The 21,335-nt window shown below is 54.2% G+C and overlaps 2 long non-coding RNA genes and 6 other non-coding genes across 8 annotated transcripts; 4 read left to right on the top strand and 4 right to left on the bottom strand.

The window, feature by feature from the left end:
• The first annotated feature begins 365 nt into the window (after positions 1–365).
• LOC115803087 (U2 spliceosomal RNA) lies at positions 366–556 on the top strand. The gene has a single exon (XR_004023711.1). It is a non-coding gene; the product is annotated as a U2 spliceosomal RNA (small nuclear RNA).
• A 1,977-nt stretch (positions 557–2,533) lies between these two features.
• On the bottom strand, positions 2,534–6,787 carry LOC149746767 (uncharacterized). Its single transcript, XR_016388792.1, has 2 exons — positions 6,250–6,787; positions 2,534–3,790 (listed from the first exon to the last, which is right to left on the bottom strand). It is a non-coding gene; the product is annotated as an uncharacterized LOC149746767 (long non-coding RNA).
• Positions 4,654–4,844, top strand: LOC149746768 (U2 spliceosomal RNA). Its single transcript, XR_016390438.1, has one exon. It is a non-coding gene; the product is annotated as a U2 spliceosomal RNA (small nuclear RNA).
• LOC149746766 (U2 spliceosomal RNA) lies at positions 6,717–6,907 on the bottom strand. Its single transcript, XR_016390436.1, has one exon. It is a non-coding gene; the product is annotated as a U2 spliceosomal RNA (small nuclear RNA).
• Positions 6,850–19,385, top strand: LOC149746765 (uncharacterized). The gene is made up of 2 exons (XR_016388793.1): positions 6,850–13,556; positions 15,986–19,385. It is a non-coding gene; the product is annotated as an uncharacterized LOC149746765 (long non-coding RNA).
• LOC115803073 (U2 spliceosomal RNA) lies at positions 12,900–13,090 on the top strand. The gene has a single exon (XR_004023697.1). It is a non-coding gene; the product is annotated as a U2 spliceosomal RNA (small nuclear RNA).
• Positions 14,953–15,143, bottom strand: LOC115803084 (U2 spliceosomal RNA). The gene has a single exon (XR_004023708.1). It is a non-coding gene; the product is annotated as a U2 spliceosomal RNA (small nuclear RNA).
• Positions 19,226–19,416, bottom strand: LOC115802487 (U2 spliceosomal RNA). The gene has a single exon (XR_016390439.1). It is a non-coding gene; the product is annotated as a U2 spliceosomal RNA (small nuclear RNA).
• Between the last annotated feature and the right edge of the window lie 1,919 nt (positions 19,417–21,335).

Genomic DNA, 21,335 nt, shown 5'->3' with positions numbered 1-21,335 from the left:
CCCCGAATCCCCTACGGTTCGGTCTTTTGTCTCCGCTTGCATTGATGCCAAAGAGGAGCTCCCCCGCAGCAGCCCAGAGGATAAGGTCAGCCCGCCGGAGCCACGCCCCCTTGGGCGGGCGGGGGCGGGGCATGCAAATTTTAAAATGGCGCTCCAGCCCGAGAACGACGAAGCTACAACAGATCCAGAATTCCTCTTCTACGATGTAGAGAATAAAAACTCTGCACGAGGGTGTGGTGTGGTGCCACTCACAGTACTGTCACCGAAGCAAAGGAAGTGAGACCTCGAGTGAGCAGTGACAGGGGTCACACTGAGTCCAATATGGATGAGAGGAGGACGGTGACAGGGATGGCAGGCTGCTGGGTATCGCTTCTCGGCCTTTTGGCTAAGATCAAGTGTAGTATCTGTTCTTATCAGTTTAATATCTGATACGTTCTCTACCCGAGAACATCGTATTAAGCGGATTTTTGGAGCCAGGAGTCGGGGTGGGAGCTTGCTCCGCCCGCTCCACGCATCGACCTGGTATTGCAGTATTTCCAGGAGTGGTGCACCCCTCCCGGGGAAAATAATTGAGGTTTAAAAAGTAAGAGCCGTGTGTCGCTGTGCGCTCCTTTAAGCGAAGTTTTTCTGTCGGACTGGGCCGGAGCCTTTCCCCTCTCGATAGATAGTGTTTTTAAAATCTTTTGCGTCTGTTTCTCTTGTAGATTTGTTTGTAGAGGTAGGTTGTGTGTGCAGAAAAAGGAGCAAGTTCAGTCGGGTAGAGGAAAGAACCGCTGTGACTGAGAGAGCTCTCTCACAGTTTCCCATTCTTCAGCGTTGGGAGGGTTTTCGTACTGGTTGGCGGAAGGACCCACGACCGCAAGGTGACCGCCCTGTGTGCCTGTGTGCTTTGGCTGTTTTCGCATTCACCTTGCCGTCTCTCTCCTTCTGTCAGGTAACTGAACGTCCCTTTCTCCATTTTTCTCTCATTTTCCCCCAATTTTAAACCGTGTTCTTGCGCTAAGAATTTCTTCTCTTTTCTGCCTTCTCTCGAAGTGCAGCTTTGTGCTTTTGCTCAAACTTGGCGTCCTCTGGAGGACATAGCTTCTGCCCCCACAGTCTTCTCAGGGGGCCTCTCTCCCACATTCCTCCGTCTGTGGAAACTAGGAAAGGAGCGGAGAGGGTATCCAAGCTTCGTCTTGCTGCTCCCAGACCGTTTCCACGTCACCCTCAAAGCAGAAAGAAAACAGTAGCTTGAGTCTTCTGTTCTTCCGTCTCTACTTCCCCCGACTTCTTTTGGTGTCTCCAGCATTACTTCTGTCCTAGTCTTTCCTGATGTCGATATCCACAGGCAGGGCTTCCCTGGTGGCGCAGTGGTTGAGAGTCCGCCTGCCGATGCAGGGGACACGGGTTCGTGCCCCGGTCCGGGAAGATCCCACATGCCGTGGAGCGGCTGGGCCCGTGAGCCATGGCCGCTGAGCCTGCGCATCCGGAGCTCCTGGGCCACAACAGTGAGAGGCCCGCGTACCGCAAAAAAAAAAAAAAAAAAAAAAAAATATCCACAGGCAGAAAAGGACCGAGCGCGAGGGCAGCTCCCGCTGAGAGCCACGAGGATCCACCCGGAATGGAGGTTTAAATGATGGGCTTTCCGGGCTTCTCTGGTGGCTCAGTGGTTAACAATCCGCCTGCCAGTGCAGGGGACACGGGTTCGAGCCCTGGTCCAGGAAGATCCCACAGGCCGCGGAGCAACTAAGCCCGTGTGCCACAACTACTGAGCCTGCGTGCTGCAGCTACTGCAGCCCGCACGCCTAGAGCCCGCAACAAGAGAAGCCACCGCAATGAGAAGCCCGCGCACCGCAACGAACAGTAACCCCCGCTCGCCACAACGAGAGCAAGGCCCCGAGCAGCAACGACGATCCAACGCAGCCAAAAATAAATAAATTTATATTAAAAAAAAAAAAGTGATGGGCTTTTCACTTAGGTGTGTGTGTTGGTTGTACTGTATACAGCTGACTGACTGACAAGGAGAGGTGAGTGCCACTGAAGGAGTTTTTATTACTTACAGTTCCCAAGAGAAGAGGGCACGCCACACCCTGCAGCGAGCCACATAGGGACTCGGCCTGGCCTGCTCGGTTGGGAGGCAGGAGAGGAGAGTATATGGCCTTTATCGTCCTGGGGAGGGAAGGGGAGGGGAGGGTGGGAAGAATGGGCAGAGGCATCAAGGTAGGCCAGTTTGAGCAAGGTTCGGATTGGACCGTTAGAATAGCATTCGGTGAGCTTTGGGCTACAGGGCTGTTCTCTAGTTGTGAGGTACCGGGCCCTGGGGTGAGAGAGGGCAGGGGAAATACTAGCTGGAGTGTGAGAGTAACTAGAGGAGGCAGTTGCAGATACGGGTGTTGGAAGATTGCTTTGCACGTGAACAGCAGGCTCCCAAAGCAAGTGGGTTGCACTTCTAGGAATTAGTTAGTCCTGCGAGGGGCAGTCTCTTCCAGGCCAGCAGGCCCTCAAGATGTCAAAGCATCGTAAATTAGAGAAAAATTTAAAACATGATTAATCCAGTGGATGATCATTTTATTTGAACTTTCCAGTCTCGGGATTACCTAGGGGTAGAGGGTGGAAAGGCAAAGAGGGCGCTAGGAGAAGCATTCGACATACACCTCTCCTACCAAGGCATCCCCCCCGCAGCACGAGATCAGATTCCAATGAACAGTATGCACTGGGGTTTATTCATTCAAGAAATATGGATTGAGGGACTTCCCTGGTGGCGCCGTGGTTAAGAATCCGCCTGCCAATGCAGGGGACACGGGTTCGAGCCCTGGTCCGGGAAGATCCCACATGCCGCGGAGCAACTAAGCCCGAGTGCCACAACTACTGAAGCCCACGCGCCTACACAACAAGAGAAGCCACCGCAATGAGAAGTCCGCGCGCGGCAACGAAGAGTAGCCCCCGCTCGCCGCAACTAGAGAAAGCCCGCACGCAGCAACGAAGACCGAACACAGCCAACAATAGATAGATAGATAGATAGATAGATAGATAGATAGATATTTAAAAAGAAGAAGAAGAAGAACAAGAAGACCTAGAGGAAGATTTAGGAAATTATTTTATAAAATCCTTTCGACTCAAAATCTGAATGATATTTTTTAAATTGATAAATATGATGATATAAAAAGAACTTTCCATGAAACCTTTAAGCAATGGAATCATCACCTTAAGTAAAGCCAAAGCCAGATATCCAACAGGAGAAAATGTTCACCGCTTCCATTACAAAGCGCCAGTCCCCTGAATGTGTAAATTGCAGATCCACGACCTTAGGATAAAGCCCAACCGAGAATCCAGGAGGAAAAGGGCCGAAGACCCCCAACAAGGAGTTAGTTCACAGAGAGAAAATAAAGGCGTCTCTGCAACAGGAGAGGACGCTCAACCTTATTTACGCAAGATTAGAAAACTGCAAATCCAAACTACGCCGAGGTACCATTTTCACCTATGAGATCGACCCCTCCCCCTTTCCCCACCCCGCACCAAAAAAGCATTCGCAGGTTTGATGCCACGTGGGGTTGTTGGCGAGGCTGGGGCAAGAGGCGGTGCCGGCGAACGCCTGCCCTGCTCTTCCGGTCACCGTCCGTGATCTCCCGAGCTTCAAGGCTCCGTTGCAGTGAAGATGGCTGGGACCGCGACGGCCCTGCACCACCGTGAGGGCACAAGGGCACGCGACCGGCCTCCGCAGAGCGCCGTGCACGGGGGCCGGGCGCGATTCGCAGGCCCTTCAGTCCGTGCACGTCGATTTGAGCAAACTCCGCGGGAGTGAATCACGCTGCGAAAACGGAGATGCTAAGTTATTGATTTGCGACGGGCACTGTTGCATTCCAACGACTGTCACCCAGGGCATCCCTTCTCAGGACGACCCGCCCCCCCCAGGGGACCCGAACCGTCGGGCAGAAGCCGGGCGGGAGAACACCGACGCGAGCAGACCGGCCCCGAGCAAGGAGGGGCGAGGGGGTGTGGTGGTGGTGGTGGTGGTGTGGTGGTGGTGGTGGTGGTGGTGGTGGTGGTGGTGGTGGTGGTGGTGGTGGTGGTGGTGGTGGTGGTGGCGGTGGCGGCTGAAGAGCCGCCTTTAATCATGGCGTGTGTCGGGCACTGGCTAAGCGTGGAGGAGGCACTCTTTCATTGAACGGTTGTTGAATGTGCCGTGCGTGGGGGGGGGGGGGAAGAGCGGTGGACAAAAGGCAAGTTCTTGATTGCTGGGGCTCGAACCGTGACAGCTGCTACCGGGTCAGCTCTCCCCTCGCATTCTCCGGCTGCCGCCCCTGTCTCTGGTCTGCGGCGGGACGTGCACCGGCCAGGAGGCCAGGAGGCGGGCTCCGGGTCTGGCCTGGGCTCCGGGTGCGAGGAGCCGGTCCGGAGGGTGGAGTCCGCCCGCGGCAGCCGCGCGTCCCCGGGCGACAGAAGGCGGAGCATGCAGATTAGAAACGGCTGTTCGGCGCGGGAAGGACGGGACGCTCAAGTACACAGAATTTCTCCTCACAAAGGTAGAGAACAGAAAGTCTGCACAGGAGTCTAGTGCTAGCACTGTGGACGACGCAAAAGGAGGCAGACGAGGCGTGAGGATGAGGGCGCTCACCGTGGCCTGAATAGGGATGAAGGGAAGAGGGCAACGGCCAGAGGCGGACAGGTGGTATCGCTTCTCGGCCTTTTGGCTAAGATCAAGTGTAGTATCTGTTCTTATCAGTTTAATATCTGATACGTCCTCTATCCGAGGACAATATATTAAATGGATTTTTGGAGTTGGGAGTCGGAATAGGAGCTTGCTCCGTCCGCTCCACGCATCGACCTGGTATTGCAGTATCTCCGGGAACGGTGCACCTCCCCTTACGGGGACTAAACCAGTGGTTGAAAAATAGAAGATGCTGCTGTCCAGATTACTGTACAGCGGGTTTGTTGTTCGTTCCCGTGCAGTGGCGGGGGGGCGCTGTGAGCTTTGGTTTGTGACATCACCTTCTTTTCTGCAGTTTTTCGCTCATTTCCCCCCCCCCCCCGTGTTTTTTAAGCTTGCGGTGGACTTGTTTACTGGGGGCGGGGGCGGGGGCGGGTCGCGGCGTGGGGGTCGCAAGTGCTCTGATCAAGCCTTTGTGTTTCGTGCTGGGGAAAAAAAGGGCCTGCTTCTGTCGCCTGCCCTGCGACGGAGAGGGGAAACTCCCGGCCCTGGATCTTGTTTGGTTTCTCAAGTGGAGGCGCGGAGCACTACCGTCGCCCCCGCACCGGAGCAGGGAGGGGAGGCAGAGAGAAACTTGAGAGGTGCAGGCCCAGTTGCCCACGGTGCGGTAGGCGCCGCCGCACTACGCCAGATGGAGGCAAGTACGCGTTCCTCGTATTTGACCGCAACGGCGGTGTTCGAGCCCAGAAACAGGCGCTGTTCGGAGAGGCAGTACTTCTACTAATACCTTCGTGCTGGAAAGACCCCACCCCCTCCCGTGAAATGGGTCGTTTAATCCCACCGGTGCAGACGGGGGCCAGGTATATCAAAAACCGCTTTTACAGGGGGCCACGGAAAACAAAACGAAGGTGACTGGAAGGGCGAGAGAAACAGCCCCGAACCCCCCTTCCTCCTCCAGTGCCTTGTTTTTTCCTTCACCTCTTCGGGGGAAACCGTTCTCTAACACCCCAGAGCTGTGCCACTGTTGCGGAGCGAGCGCGCCCTTCCAGCTCGCCCAGCACCGCGGTAGGCACCGGTCTCGTTCCAACTGCAGCTCCTCCAAAGGGGCGCCCTGGGGCCTAAATTAGCGCTCTCCTGCGACAGCCGGTGGTGGTCCCGTCCTTCCAACCCCACCCCTCCCCGCGCCGGACCACGTGCGTCTGAGCCCCACTGGGTCGCCCCGGGGGGAAGGTGGGCCTTCCATCGGCAGGCTGGATCCACGCCTGGCCGTCCTCCGTTCCTGTCTCCGATCCGCAGTGTCGTAGGTCCCGGTACTGTACTAGCTGGCACAAGGGATACAAGAGAAGCACTCCCTGGCTCTCCATCGAAGGCTGGCCACGTGGGCCACGTCTTTGGTTGGTACACCCCCGGTGCGGGCGCTTTTCTTTTCATCACCCGGCCCGCGGCGAGCCTGTAGCCCGGGCCTGTGGCAGCAGAGTAAGTGCGACTCCCCTCAACTAGTATGCACGGCGCGGGCGAAGCAGAGCCTGGCGGCGCGGTAAGCTGGGCCCACCGACCGCTGGCGGGACGAGGCCCCGGCCCTAAGAAGCGCAGCCTCCTGGCTCCGCGAGCCCACTCACCGTGCGGAAAAAAACGCTCGCTCTCCGGCCCGCGGACTCACCCAGCGACGCTGCGGCGCCCCAGACCCCGGCCTCCAGAGTAACAAGCAGCAGCGAAGCTGAAAGGAAAGGGGGTGAGGGGGTGGGGGAAAGAAACCGCTTCTCCCCACGTCTCCAACCGCGCCGACGACCCGGCTAGGTGCTTGCGGAACAGGCGGCTGTTTACCGTGTAACAATCCTTGCCCGCCGTTGCGACCGTCCGCCGGCAAACGACGGCAGCCGTCCGCACGCCGCGGAGAAGCGCGTAGGAGCTGGCGAACACAACACAGCCCAGCTAACGCCCTTAACAACGAAGAGGCACACAAAAACGGGAAGGCAGTGACCAACGCGGCACACCGGAAACGCACGTCAGAATAGCGCGAGGCGCTAGGCAGGCGTCAAGCCCCGCCGTTCTTTTTTTTTTCCACACAGTTTAGTTTCTCCCCAGAGGGAGATGCACCGTTCCTGGAAGTACTGCAATACCAGGTCGATGCGTGGAGTGGACGGAGCAAGCTCCTATTCCAACTCCCTGCTCCAAAAATCCATTTAATATATTGTCCTCGGATAGAGGACGTATCAGATATTAAACTGATAAGAACAGATACTACACTTGATCTTAGCCAAAAGGCCGAGAAGCGATGCCATCGCCAGCCCCTTCGCCAGCACACCCCTCTTCTCCCCCGCTTTTCAGCTCACGGTGAGGAAACTCAGCCTCAAACGAAAGCCCGCCCTCTTCCCTAGACTTCACGGTGTCCTATTGCCACAACTTGTAACACGTACCTAGTTTGTCAGATCCTTTAAACTTATTGGGGGCTTTTAGGCTTTCTATTCTCCCATGCCTCCCCCGGACAAACTGCCAGGCAATTTGCATGCCCCGCCCACAAGCGCGTACGTTTGCTGCTCCCCGGTGTGCGCCCTCTCGCGGTGGAACCGAAACAAGCGAGTACCCGGAAAGCTCCTTCCGCCTGCTTTGCCGGGAAACGCCCAGAGCGAGAGAGACGCACAGAGTTCTACCAGGTTTTGCTTTCCAGCATTTCTTTTTCTTCTCATTTTTTTTCCCCAAACATACAGCTACCTTGAAAGAGTCTTACAAGTGGACACCCACCCACCACCTAACGTCGTCTTACTGTTGTACGGACGCATACGCACATGCGTTGGCTATGTTTAAGTTCTAAGGTCAATTTTTAATAACGTCGTTTCCCACAGTCCTTTATTTTCCCTTCTATCAGTTATTCACAAAAAGACTTAACTATAAGGAAAAACAAGACGAAACAAAGCAGGTCCTTCTTGTGTCAGGGCCTACTGGGTCCCGGAGAGCAAATGTGCCTGTCTATTTTTCCCTGGATACTGAGAGATAAGGGGAGCCCCGTCAGCCTGGCTGTGTTTTTGGCCACCTACGGTCAGTTCAGTGGCACAGGTGCAGCCCAGAGTGGTTAGGAGGTGGAGGTTGGCCACGTGAGTCTCACAGCGCGGGCACGGGGCGAGGCAGCCGGGGGTGGGGGTGGGGGGGGTGGGGGAATCTTCGTGCGGGGGAAGTTGTCTGGATGAGGGGTGGGGGCGAAGGGACGCTGAGAGGTGTGCCGACAAAACAATGAATCAATAGTCAATCTAAGAAGGAAACGGGAAATTTCCTTCGAGCCCACCTGAGGGTTATAACCGGGGAGACGGTCTTTCCGAAAGCCCTGAGGACCGTTGCGAAGAGGTAATGTACTTTTCTCCCCCGCCCCACCCCCGGGCCGCGTGGCTTGCGGGATTGCGGGATTTGGGATCTTAGTTCCCCCACCAGGGATTGAACCCGGGCCCTCCGCAGTGAGAGCGTCGAGTCTTACCCACTGGACCGCCAGGGAAGTCCCCTGTGATACTTTCTGTTTTTAATTGAAGTATAGTTGATTTACAATGTTTCAGGTGTACAGCAAATTGATTCAGATATATTTATTTGCTTTTTATTATATATTCTTCAGATATATAATATATATTCCTTTTCAGATATACATACACGCTGTATATATTATATAGTATCATATAGTCTTTTCAGATTCTTTTCCATTATAGGTTACTACAAGATATTGAATATAGTTCCCTGTGTTATACGGGAGGTCCTTGTTGTTTCACTCTTTTATGTATAGTAGTGTGTATCTCTTAATACCAAATTCCAAATTTATCCCTCTCCTCCTCACTTTCCCCTTTGGTAACCATAAGTATATGTGATTTTAGGGACGGGGTAAGTGCAATCAAGCACACATCTTGGTAAAAGGCTACAGCTACTCAGAAGGAACAGATACCTTAGGTAAGGGTTTTAGTGCTTTTCTAAGTCTGGGAAGCATGCAAGAAACTGGGTGCATAAAATTTTCTCTTGCAAATATCTAACTCTCTGAGGTCTGGTTCTGTCAGTTTCCTCCTCATCCTGATCTCCACCCTGAATCCCTTTCGGGGTGGGTGGGAGGTAGGTCAGCAACTACAGAGACTAATGACTTGATCCTTGTAGAACTGGATGGTGGGTAATTCTTTATTTTACAGTCCCTTCCCTTTCAGTCTTAATTTCCACCAAGGCCAAGGCGGCATTTCGTAACCAAGCTGTGCCACTCGCTAAGAATGCTCATTCCCAGGTCAGGTGAGGATTTCGTTGATAGGCCACTCAATGTGCTATTAGTGGACTAGGCCCTGTTAACAATAACCAAAAGCCTCTGGACTGCCTGTCTTACTAGTCTGTTATGGTCCAGGAAACAGTGCCCTCTTGTTGCTCCTTCCCTCATCTAGAGGTACACTATTGCATTCATTGCTCTTATAGAACTGGGTATTTGATCTATCATTGCAAGTCCCCAAGTCATCGTTATTTCTGATCTCAGATGGCCGCCAGGGAAGTCCCAAAACAAAAAAAATTAAACAAAACTTTTTTCCTCTGTTCATTTGTGCCTCCTCCCTACCCTCACTCACTCGCCTGGTCTAACCCTAAATCTAGTCTTTTCTTAAATTTTTAAATTATTTTATTTTATTTTAGGCTGCATTGGGTCTTTGTTGGGGGGCTTTCTCTAGTTGCAGTGACTTGTTGTGGAGCACGGGCTCTAGGCACGTGGGCTTCAGTAGTTGTGGCACACGGGCTCAGTAGTTGCGGCTGGCAGGCTCTAGAGTGCAGGCTCAGTAGTTGTGGCGCACGGGCTTAGTTGCTCCGCGGCATGTGGGATCTTCCCAGACCAGGGCTTGAACCCATGTCCCCTGCATTGGCAGGCAGATTCTTAACCACCGCGCCACCAGGGAAGCCCCGGGAAGCTCCGGGAAGCCCCCTAGATCTAGTTTTTACCAAGTGCTTTAACCCCTCTGCTCCTAGCATCACACTCTCCAATCACCTTCCTCCTTCCCTCCCCCTCCCTCCCCCCTCTCCCTCTCCCTCTCCCTCCCTCAGCTACCCTTTGGTACCTGCCACCTGATGAAATAAAATTCATATTTTAAGGCAAGAAAAAAGTTTTTAAAATATTTATTTATTTTGGCTGCACTGGGTCTTAGTTGCAGCACTCAGGATCTTTGTTGCAGCATGTGGACTTCTTAGTTGCGGCATGCATGTGGGATCTAGTTCCCTGACCAGGAATTGAACCCAGCCCCACTGCATTGGGAGCAGGATCCTTAACCACTGGACCACCAGGGAAGTCCCTGCAGCAATTGTTATCTTTGAGGGAAATGATTAATTGGCATTTTACATAAAGTTCACCGAGGATATGTGCACATACAAGGTGAGTGGTGGGTTATCCTTGTAAGGTCCGTTGGCCCGGGTGAAAGGAGGCCCGGGGGGTAAGAGAAAACATCGACCAGTATGAGGTAGGAGAGGCATCGGGACGTAACGACCTCACCTGTTCTGGGAATCAACAAGAGACTCTAACTTCCTGCCCAGAAAACAATGGGGCTGACGGGAAAGGAAAATGGCCTTACGCCCCACAACAGACCAACCAACACCTGGCCCTGCTGTATCCTCACCAAATAAGGAATTACCCTGTATAGCAAACCACCCTCCCCTTGCAAGCCGCCTTCTGCTTTTACCCCAATAAAAATCCCCCTCATCCAGTACTGGACGCGACTTCTCTGGCCCCTTTCTCTCGGATCAGTAAACCTCGCCCGGGAGCGCTCCCTAATAAAGCTCACTTGAAGCTTTCCTCTGTTTCGCGGTGCCGTTTGTTAAGATCCGACCTTACAATCCTGACCCCTGACATGATAGAGGAAGGAATGTTATCTTCTAAGGAGTTATCTGGCTAGTGCCAGAAGGACAAAAAAAAAAATGGATCTTTATGGTCCAGGAAGTATTTCTGCTCTTGGGGAGGTCTGTTTATGCATAACATAGATGCACAATGCACACTAGAGGGGAGGGAGGAGGCACAAATGAACAGAGGAAAAAAGTTTTGTTTAATTTTTTTTGTTTTGGGACTTCCCTGGCGGCCATCTGAGATCAGAAATAACGATGACTTGGGGACTTGCAATGATAGATCAAATACCCAGTTCTATAAGAGCAATGAATGCAATAGTGTACCTCTAGATGAGGGAAGGAGCAACAAGAGGGCACTGTTTCCTGGACCATAACAGACTAGTAAGACAGGCAGTCCAGAGGCTTTTGGTTATTGTTAACAGGGCCTAGTCCACTAATAGCACATTGAGTGGCCTATCAACGAAATCCTCACCTGACCTGGGAATGAGCATTCTTAGCGAGTGGCACAGCTTGGTTACGAAATGCCGCCTTGGCCTTGGTGGAAATTAAGACTGAAAGGGAAGGGACTGTAAAATAAAGAATTACCCACCATCCAGTTCTACAAGGATCAAGTCATTAGTCTCTGTAGTTGCTGACCTACCTCCCACCCACCCCGAAAGGGATTCAGGGTGGAGATCAGGATGAGGAGGAAACTGACAGAACCAGACCTCAGAGAGTTAGATATTTGCAAGAGAAAATTTTATGCACCCAGTTTCTTGCATGCTTCCCAGACTTAGAAAAGCACTAAAACCCTTACCTAAGGTATCTGTTCCTTCTGAGTAGCTGTAGCCTTTTACCAAGATGTGTGCTTGATTGCACTTACCCCGTCCCTAAAATCACATATACTTATGGTTACCAAAGGGGAAAGTGAGGAGGAGAGGGATAAATTTGGAATTTGGTATTAAGAGATACACACTACTATACATAAAAGAGTGAAACAACAAGGACCTCCCGTATAACACAGGGAACTATATTCAATATCTTGTAGTAACCTATAATGGAAAAGAATCTGAAAAGACTATATGATACTATATAATATATACAGCGTGTATGTATATCTGAAAAGGAATATATATTATATATCTGAAGAATATATAATAAAAAGCAAATAAATATATCTGAATCAATTTGCTGTACACCTGAAACATTGTAAATCAACTATACTTCAATTAAAAACAGAAAGTATCACAGGGGACTTCCCTGGCGGTCCAGTGGGTAAGACTCGACGCTCTCACTGCGGAGGGCCCGGGTTCAATCCCTGGTGGGGGAACTAAGATCCCAAATCCCGCAATCCCGCAAGCCACGCGGCCCGGGGGTGGGGCGGGGGAGAAAAGTACATTACCTCTTCGCAACGGTCCTCAGGGCTTTCGGAAAGACCGTCTCCCCGGTTATAACCCTCAGGTGGGCTCGAAGAAAATTTCCCGTTTCCTTCTTAGATTGACTATTGATTCATTGTTTTGTCGGCACACCTCTCAGCGTCCCTTCGCCCCCACCCCTCATCCAGACAACTTCCCCCGCACGAAGATTCCCCCACCCCCCCCACCCCCACCCCCGGCTGCCTCGCCCCGTGCCCGCGCTGTGAGACTCACGTGGCCAACCTCCACCTCCTAACCACTCTGGGCTGCACCTGTGCCACTGAACTGACCGTAGGTGGCCAAAAACACAGCCAGGCTGACGGGGCTCCCCTTATCTCTCAGTATCCAGGGAAAAATAGACAGGCACATTTGCTCTCCGGGACCCAGTAGGCCCTGACACAAGAAGGACCTGCTTTGTTTCGTCTTGTTTTTCCTTATAGTTAAGTCTTTTTGTGAATAACTGATAGAAGGGAAAATAAAGGACTGTGGGAAACGACGTTATTAAAAATTGACCTTAGAACTTAAACATAGCCAACGCATGTGCGTATGCGTCCGTACAACAGTAAGACGACGTTAGGTGGTGGGTGGGTGTCCACTTGTAAGACTCTTTCAAGGTAGCTGTATGTTTGGGGAAAAAAAATGAGAAGAAAAAGAAATGCTGGAAAGCAAAACCTGGTAGAACTCTGTGCGTCTCTCTCGCTCTGGGCGTTTCCCGGCAAAGCAGGCGGAAGGAGCTTTCCGGGTACTCGCTTGTTTCGGTTCCACCGCGAGAGGGCGCACACCGGGGAGCAGCAAACGTACGCGCTTGTGGGCGGGGCATGCAAATTGCCTGGCAGTTTGTCCGGGGGAGGCATGGGAGAATAGAAAGCCTAAAAGCCCCCAATAAGTTTAAAGGATCTGACAAACTAGGTACGTGTTACAAGTTGTGGCAATAGGACATCGTGAAGTCTAGGGAAGAGGGCGGGCTTTCGTTTGAGGCTGAGTTTCCTCACCGTGAGCTGAAAAGCGAGGGAGAAGAGGGGTGTGCTGGCGAAGGGGCTGGCGACGGTATCGCTTCTCGGCCTTTTGGCTAAGATCAAGTGTAGTATCTGTTCTTATCAGTTTAATATCTGATACGTCCTCTATCCGAGGACAATATATTAAATGGATTTTTGGAGCAGGGAGTTGGAATAGGAGCTTGCTCCGTCCACTCCACGCATCGACCTGGTATTGCAGTACTTCCAGGAACGGTGCACCTCCCTCTGGGGAGAAACTAAACTGTGTGGAAAAAAAAGAACGGTGGGGCTTGACGCCTAGCTTAGCGCCTCGCGCTCTTCTGACGTGCGTTTCCGGTGTGCCGCGTTGCTCACTGCCTTCCCGTTTTTGTGTGCCTCTTCGTTGTTAAGGGCGTTAGCTGGGCTGTGTTGTGTTCGCCAGCTCCTACGCGCTTCTCCGCGGCGTGCAGACGGCTGCCGTCGTTTGCCGGCGGACGGTCGCAACGGCGGGCAAGGATTGTTACACGGTAAACAGCCGCCTGTTCCGCAAGCACCTAGCCGGGTCGTCGGCGCGGTTGGAGACGTGGGGAGAAGCGGTTTCTTTCCCCCACCCCCTCACCCCCTTTCCTTTCAGCTTCGCTGCTGCTTGTTACTCTGGAGGCCGGGGCCTGGGGCGCCGCAGCGTCGCTGGGTGCGTCCGCGGGCCGGAGAGCGAGCGTTTTTTTCCGCACGGTGAGTGGGCTCGCGGAGCCAGGAGGCTGCGCTTCTTAGGGCCGGGGCCTCGTCCCGCCAGCGGTCGGTGGGCCCAGCTTACCGCGCCGCCAGGTTCTGCTTCGCCCGCGCCGTGCATACTAGTTGAGGGGAGTCGCACTTACTCTGCTGCCACAGGCCCGGGCTACAGGCTCGCCGCGGGCCGGGTGATGAAAAGAAAAGCGCCCGCACCGGGGGTGTACCAACCAAAGACGTGGCCCACGTGGCCAGCCTTCGATGGAGAACCAGGGAGTGCTTCTCTTGTATCCCTTGTGCCAGCTAGTACAGTACCGGGACCTACGACACTGCGGATCGGAGACAGGAACGGAGGACGGCCAGGCGTGGATCCAGCCTGCCGATGGAAGGCCCAGCTTCCCCCCGGGGCGACCCAGTGGGGCTCAGACGCACGTGGTCCGGCGCGGGGAGGGGTGGGGTTGGAAGGACGGGACCACCACCGGCTGTCGCAGGAGAGCGCTAATTTAGGCCCCAGGGCGCCCCTTTGGAGGAGCTGCAGTTGGAACGAGACCGGTGCCTACCGCGGTGCTGGGCGAGCTGGAAGGGCGCGCTCGCTCCGCAACAGTGGCACAGCTCTGGGGTGTTAGAGAACGGTTTCCCCCGAAGAGGTGAAGGAAAAAACAAGGCACTGGAGGAGGAAGGGGGGTTCGGGGCTGTTTCTCTCGCCCTTCCAGTCACCTTCGTTTTGTTTTCCGTGGCCCCCTGTAAAAGCGGTTTTTGATATACCTGGCCCCCGTCTGCACCGGTGGGATTAAACGACCCATTTCACGGGAGGGGGTGGGGTCTTTCCAGCACGAAGGTATTAGTAGAAGTACTGCCTCTCCGAACAGCGCCTGTTTCTGGGCTCGAACACCGCCGTTGCGGTCAAATACGAGGAACGCGTACTTGCCTCCATCTGGCGTAGTGCGGCGGCGCCTACCGCACCGTGGGCAACTGGGCCTGCACCTCTCAAGTTTCTCTCTGCCTCCCCTCCCTGCTCCGGTGCGGGGGCGACGGTAGTGCTCCGCGCCTCCACTTGAGAAACCAAACAAGATCCAGGGCCGGGAGTTTCCCCTCTCCGTCGCAGAGCAGGCGACAGAAGCAGGCCCTTTTTTTCCCCAGCACGAAACACAAAGGCTTGATCAGAGCACTTGCGACCCCCCCGCCGCGACCCGCCCCCGCCCCCAGTAAACAAGTCCACCGCAAGCTTAAAAAACACGGGGGGGGGGGAATGAGTGAAAAACTGCAGAAAAGAAGGTGATGTCACAAACCAAAGCTCACAGCGCCCCCCCGCCACTGCACGGGAACGAACAACAAACCCGCTGTACAGTAATCTGGACAGCAGCATCTTCTATTTTTCAACCACTGGTTTAGTCCCCGTAAGGGGAGGTGCACCGTTCCCGGAGATACTGCAATACCAGGTCGATGCGTGGAGCGGACGGAGCAAGCTCCTATTCCGACTCCCAACTCCAAAAATCCATTTAATATATTGTCCTCGGATAGAGGACGTATCAGATATTAAACTGATAAGAACAGATACTACACTTGATCTTAGCCAAAAGGCCGAGAAGCGATACCACCTGTCCGCCTCTGGCCGTTGCCCTCTTCCCTTCATCCCTATTCAGGCCACGGTGAGCGCCCTCATCCTCACGCCTCGTCTGCCTCCTTTTGCGTCGTCCACAGTGCTAGCACTAGACTCCTGTGCAGACTTTCTGTTCTCTACCTTTGTGAGGAGAAATTCTGTGTACTTGAGCGTCCCGTCCTTCCCGCGCCGAACAGCCGTTTCTAATCTGCATGCTCCGCCTTCTGTCGCCCGGGGACGCGCGGCTGCCGCGGGCGGACTCCACCCTCCGGACCGGCTCCTCGCACCCGGAGCCCAGGCCAGACCCGGAGCCCGCCTCCTGGCCTCCTGGCCGGTGCACGTCCCGCCGCAGACCAGAGACAGGGGCGGCAGCCGGAGAATGCGAGGGGAGAGCTGACCCGGTAGCAGCTGTCACGGTTCGAGCCCCAGCAATCAAGAACTTGCCTTTTGTCCACCGCTCTTCCCCCCCCCCCCCCACGCACGGCACATTCAACAACCGTTCAATGAAAGAGTGCCTCCTCCACGCTTAGCCAGTGCCCGACACACGCCATGATTAAAGGCGGCTCTTCAGCCGCCACCGCCACCACCACCACCACCACCACCACCACCACCACCACCACACCACCACACCACCACCACCACCACCACACCCCCTCGCCCCTCCTTGCTCGGGGCCGGTCTGCTCGCGTCGGTGTTCTCCCGCCCGGCTTCTGCCCGACGGTTCGGGTCCCCTGGGGGGGGCGGGTCGTCCTGAGAAGGGATGCCCTGGGTGACAGTCGTTGGAATGCAACAGTGCCCGTCGCAAATCAATAACTTAGCATCTCCGTTTTCGCAGCGTGATTCACTCCCGCGGAGTTTGCTCAAATCGACGTGCACGGACTGAAGGGCCTGCGAATCGCGCCCGGCCCCCGTGCACGGCGCTCTGCGGAGGCCGGTCGCGTGCCCTTGTGCCCTCACGGTGGTGCAGGGCCGTCGCGGTCCCAGCCATCTTCACTGCAACGGAGCCTTGAAGCTCGGGAGATCACGGACGGTGACCGGAAGAGCAGGGCAGGCGTTCGCCGGCACCGCCTCTTGCCCCAGCCTCGCCAACAACCCCACGTGGCATCAAACCTGCGAATGCTTTTTTGGTGCGGGGTGGGGAAAGGGGGAGGGGTCGATCTCATAGGTGAAAATGGTACCTCGGCGTAGTTTGGATTTGCAGTTTTCTAATCTTGCGTAAATAAGGTTGAGCGTCCTCTCCTGTTGCAGAGACGCCTTTATTTTCTCTCTGTGAACTAACTCCTTGTTGGGGGTCTTCGGCCCTTTTCCTCCTGGATTCTCGGTTGGGCTTTATCCTAAGGTCGTGGATCTGCAATTTACACATTCAGGGGACTGGCGCTTTGTAATGGAAGCGGTGAACATTTTCTCCTGTTGGATATCTGGCTTTGGCTTTACTTAAGGTGATGATTCCATTGCTTAAAGGTTTCATGGAAAGTTCTTTTTATATCATCATATTTATCAATTTAAAAAATATCATTCAGATTTTGAGTCGAAAGGATTTTATAAAATAATTTCCTAAATCTTCCTCTAGGTCTTCTTGTTCTTCTTCTTCTTCTTTTTAAATATCTATCTATCTATCTATCTATCTATCTATCTATCTATCTATCTATTGTTGGCTGTGTTCGGTCTTCGTTGCTGCGTGCGGGCTTTCTCTAGTTGCGGCGAGCGGGGGCTACTCTTCGTTGCCGCGCGCGGACTTCTCATTGCGGTGGCTTCTCTTGTTGTGTAGGCGCGTGGGCTTCAGTAGTTGTGGCACTCGGGCTTAGTTGCTCCGCGGCATGTGGGATCTTCCCGGACCAGGGCTCGAACCCGTGTCCCCTGCATTGGCAGGCGGATTCTTAACCACGGCGCCACCAGGGAAGTCCCTCAATCCATATTTCTTGAATGAATAAACCCCAGTGCATACTGTTCATTGGAATCTGATCTCGTGCTGCGGGGGGGATGCCTTGGTAGGAGAGGTGTATGTCGAATGCTTCTCCTAGCGCCCTCTTTGCCTTTCCACCCTCTACCCCTAGGTAATCCCGAGACTGGAAAGTTCAAATAAAATGATCATCCACTGGATTAATCATGTTTTAAATTTTTCTCTAATTTACGATGCTTTGACATCTTGAGGGCCTGCTGGCCTGGAAGAGACTGCCCCTCGCAGGACTAACTAATTCCTAGAAGTGCAACCCACTTGCTTTGGGAGCCTGCTGTTCACGTGCAAAGCAATCTTCCAACACCCGTATCTGCAACTGCCTCCTCTAGTTACTCTCACACTCCAGCTAGTATTTCCCCTGCCCTCTCTCACCCCAGGGCCCGGTACCTCACAACTAGAGAACAGCCCTGTAGCCCAAAGCTCACCGAATGCTATTCTAACGGTCCAATCCGAACCTTGCTCAAACTGGCCTACCTTGATGCCTCTGCCCATTCTTCCCACCCTCCCCTCCCCTTCCCTCCCCAGGACGATAAAGGCCATATACTCTCCTCTCCTGCCTCCCAACCGAGCAGGCCAGGCCGAGTCCCTATGTGGCTCGCTGCAGGGTGTGGCGTGCCCTCTTCTCTTGGGAACTGTAAGTAATAAAAACTCCTTCAGTGGCACTCACCTCTCCTTGTCAGTCAGTCAGCTGTATACAGTACAACCAACACACACACCTAAGTGAAAAGCCCATCACTTTTTTTTTTTTAATATAAATTTATTTATTTTTGGCTGCGTTGGATCGTCGTTGCTGCTCGGGGCCTTGCTCTCGTTGTGGCGAGCGGGGGTTACTGTTCGTTGCGGTGCGCGGGCTTCTCATTGCGGTGGCTTCTCTTGTTGCGGGCTCTAGGCGTGCGGGCTGCAGTAGCTGCAGCACGCAGGCTCAGTAGTTGTGGCACACGGGCTTAGTTGCTCCGCGGCCTGTGGGATCTTCCTGGACCAGGGCTCGAACCCGTGTCCCCTGCACTGGCAGGCGGATTGTTAACCACTGAGCCACCAGAGAAGCCCGGAAAGCCCATCATTTAAACCTCCATTCCGGGTGGATCCTCGTGGCTCTCAGCGGGAGCTGCCCTCGCGCTCGGTCCTTTTCTGCCTGTGGATATTTTTTTTTTTTTTTTTTTTTTTGCGGTACGCGGGCCTCTCACTGTTGTGGCCCAGGAGCTCCGGATGCGCAGGCTCAGCGGCCATGGCTCACGGGCCCAGCCGCTCCACGGCATGTGGGATCTTCCCGGACCGGGGCACGAACCCGTGTCCCCTGCATCGGCAGGCGGACTCTCAACCACTGCGCCACCAGGGAAGCCCTGCCTGTGGATATCGACATCAGGAAAGACTAGGACAGAAGTAATGCTGGAGACACCAAAAGAAGTCGGGGGAAGTAGAGACGGAAGAACAGAAGACTCAAGCTACTGTTTTCTTTCTGCTTTGAGGGTGACGTGGAAACGGTCTGGGAGCAGCAAGACGAAGCTTGGATACCCTCTCCGCTCCTTTCCTAGTTTCCACAGACGGAGGAATGTGGGAGAGAGGCCCCCTGAGAAGACTGTGGGGGCAGAAGCTATGTCCTCCAGAGGACGCCAAGTTTGAGCAAAAGCACAAAGCTGCACTTCGAGAGAAGGCAGAAAAGAGAAGAAATTCTTAGCGCAAGAACACGGTTTAAAATTGGGGGAAAATGAGAGAAAAATGGAGAAAGGGACGTTCAGTTACCTGACAGAAGGAGAGAGACGGCAAGGTGAATGCGAAAACAGCCAAAGCACACAGGCACACAGGGCGGTCACCTTGCGGTCGTGGGTCCTTCCGCCAACCAGTACGAAAACCCTCCCAACGCTGAAGAATGGGAAACTGTGAGAGAGCTCTCTCAGTCACAGCGGTTCTTTCCTCTACCCGACTGAACTTGCTCCTTTTTCTGCACACACAACCTACCTCTACAAACAAATCTACAAGAGAAACAGACGCAAAAGATTTTAAAAACACTATCTATCGAGAGGGGAAAGGCTCCGGCCCAGTCCGACAGAAAAACTTCGCTTAAAGGAGCGCACAGCGACACACGGCTCTTACTTTTTAAACCTCAATTATTTTCCCCGGGAGGGGTGCACCACTCCTGGAAATACTGCAATACCAGGCCGATGCGTGGAGCGGGCGGAGCAAGCTCCCACCCCGACTCCTGGCTCCAAAAATCCGCTTAATACGATGTTCTCGGGTAGAGAACGTATCAGATATTAAACTGATAAGAACAGATACTACACTTGATCTTAGCCAAAAGGCCGAGAAGCGATACCCAGCAGCCTGCCATCCCTGTCACCGTCCTCCTCTCATCCATATTGGACTCAGTGTGACCCCTGTCACTGCTCACTCGAGGTCTCACTTCCTTTGCTTCGGTGACAGTACTGTGAGTGGCACCACACCACACCCTCGCGCAGAGTTTTTATTCTCTACATCGTAGAAGAGGAATTCTGGATCTGTTGTAGCTTCGTCGTTCTCGGGCTGGAGCGCCATTTTAAAATTTGCATGCCCCGCCCCCGCCCGCCCAAGGGGGCGTGGCTCCGGCGGGCTGACCTTATCCTCTGGGCTGCTGCGGGGGAGCTCCTCTTTGGCATCAATGCAAGCGGAGACAAAAGACCGAACCGTAGGGGATTCGGGGTGGGCGGCTAGAGGGGCCTGTGGGAGGAGCCGTTGGCTGAGAGTTTTCCTGAAGACGAGGTCGCAAGACACTTTCGCTGGAAACGTCCAGACTGCAATGTGCTAAATAGGCCTCCGCTTCGTAGGGTCGGATGGGGCGCTCATTCTGAGTCCGGGGAGCGGAAGGTCTAGAGTGGGGGCTTCCCAGGGCCGGTGGGGTAATCTCCCTGCCAGGCGGAAGGCGGATGGCCCACAGTGGGGAAGGGAGGAGGTGTGTGGATGCAGAGGGCCGGGCTGAGCAGCCGGAGGGATTCTCTCCAACTCAAGCGCCTGCGTCGGTCGGTGCTAGATTCTACCAATGAACCCAGATCCCGGGCTTCCTACAGAAAGCTTCCTCTGCCTGAGACCTCCTTTCCCTCCACCTCCTCCTCACCTGTCTAATTCTCACGCAGAGCCTCTGGGCTCCGCTTCGGCTTCAGCTGCCCCAGCAAGCCTTCCTCATGGGCTCTTCCGCACCGCACCGCACCGCACCCCACCCCACCCCACCCCAGGATGATTGCGGCCCTCCTTTGTATTTCATCCCACCCCAGACTTCGAGTCCACCATTCACCACTCGTTGGGGGCAGTCCTGTATCTCCGCCACTGAAATCTGAGACCCTTGAGGGCGGCGACCCTCATCAGCAAGCACTTAACCTCTGTACCCCAGCACTAGCCCAGTGCCCGGCCTGCAGGAGGTGCACAGTAAACGTTTGTTGAGTGAACAAAAGGTGTGCAAGACAGACTGAATCGGAGAAGCACTTAGGAGGGTCCTGGCCCGATCCAGGGGTGAAGAGGGGAAGATCTGGCCTGGGGTGGCAGGACACCGGAGAGGAGAGTGACTGCCAGGGACGCTCTGGGCATCAAGGCCCGTAAATAAATTAAGGCCTCTGGCAAAGTGGGGATAAAGTTTCGCAGCGGCAACCCTTCTCTGTGGCAAAGGCCGCAGGCTGCCCAGGCAGCGTAAACCTTTTCCATCCCCCTTCCTAACAGAGCTTCACTTTAGTTGGGGAGTTTCTGTTTCTTTCACTGGATCTCAGAAGAGCTAGGAGGTATCCCTGATGCAGGACTGAAACCCAATGGGGTCGTTTCACTCTGCCGCAGGGAAAGCCTGATGGCGGGTGCTGCCTGAGCCCTTCCCAGTGCCCGCCCCTCTGCCGAGCGCTCCGTGTGTATTAACTCATTTGATTCTCCCCGTAACTCCACGGGGTGGGTATTAGTAGTAGTATCCGGGGCCAGGACTAGGTGAGGCCAGTGAGAAACTAGTCTTCGGGGCGGGCGGGCGAAACATTTAAGGGAGTGCCGCCCCGAAACGCTCTTCAGCAATCAAGATAAGTAATATTTTGATACAATGCATCTTACCTGGATTCTAAGATAATCGAGAGATTTATTTTGATTACTGGGTTTTTGGTGCTCCCTGAAATTTTTTGGCCAAGGCAAGCGCCTCACTCGTTTCCCTCCACTCTCATCCCCATTCTGTTGACCTGCGCTGTCACAGCCACTAGCCACTCGCAGCTAGGGAGCGCTAGGAAGGTGGTTC

This window comes from Delphinapterus leucas, chromosome 19, assembly GCF_059928025.1.
Source record: "Delphinapterus leucas isolate spDelLeu-1000000601 "Yukka" chromosome 19, BTC_Dleu_Yukka2, whole genome shotgun sequence".
NCBI classification, from domain to species: domain Eukaryota; kingdom Metazoa; phylum Chordata; class Mammalia; order Artiodactyla; family Monodontidae; genus Delphinapterus; species Delphinapterus leucas.
The sequence above is the reverse complement of the archived record's forward strand: the minus strand, read 5'-3'. Positions and strand labels throughout refer to the sequence as shown.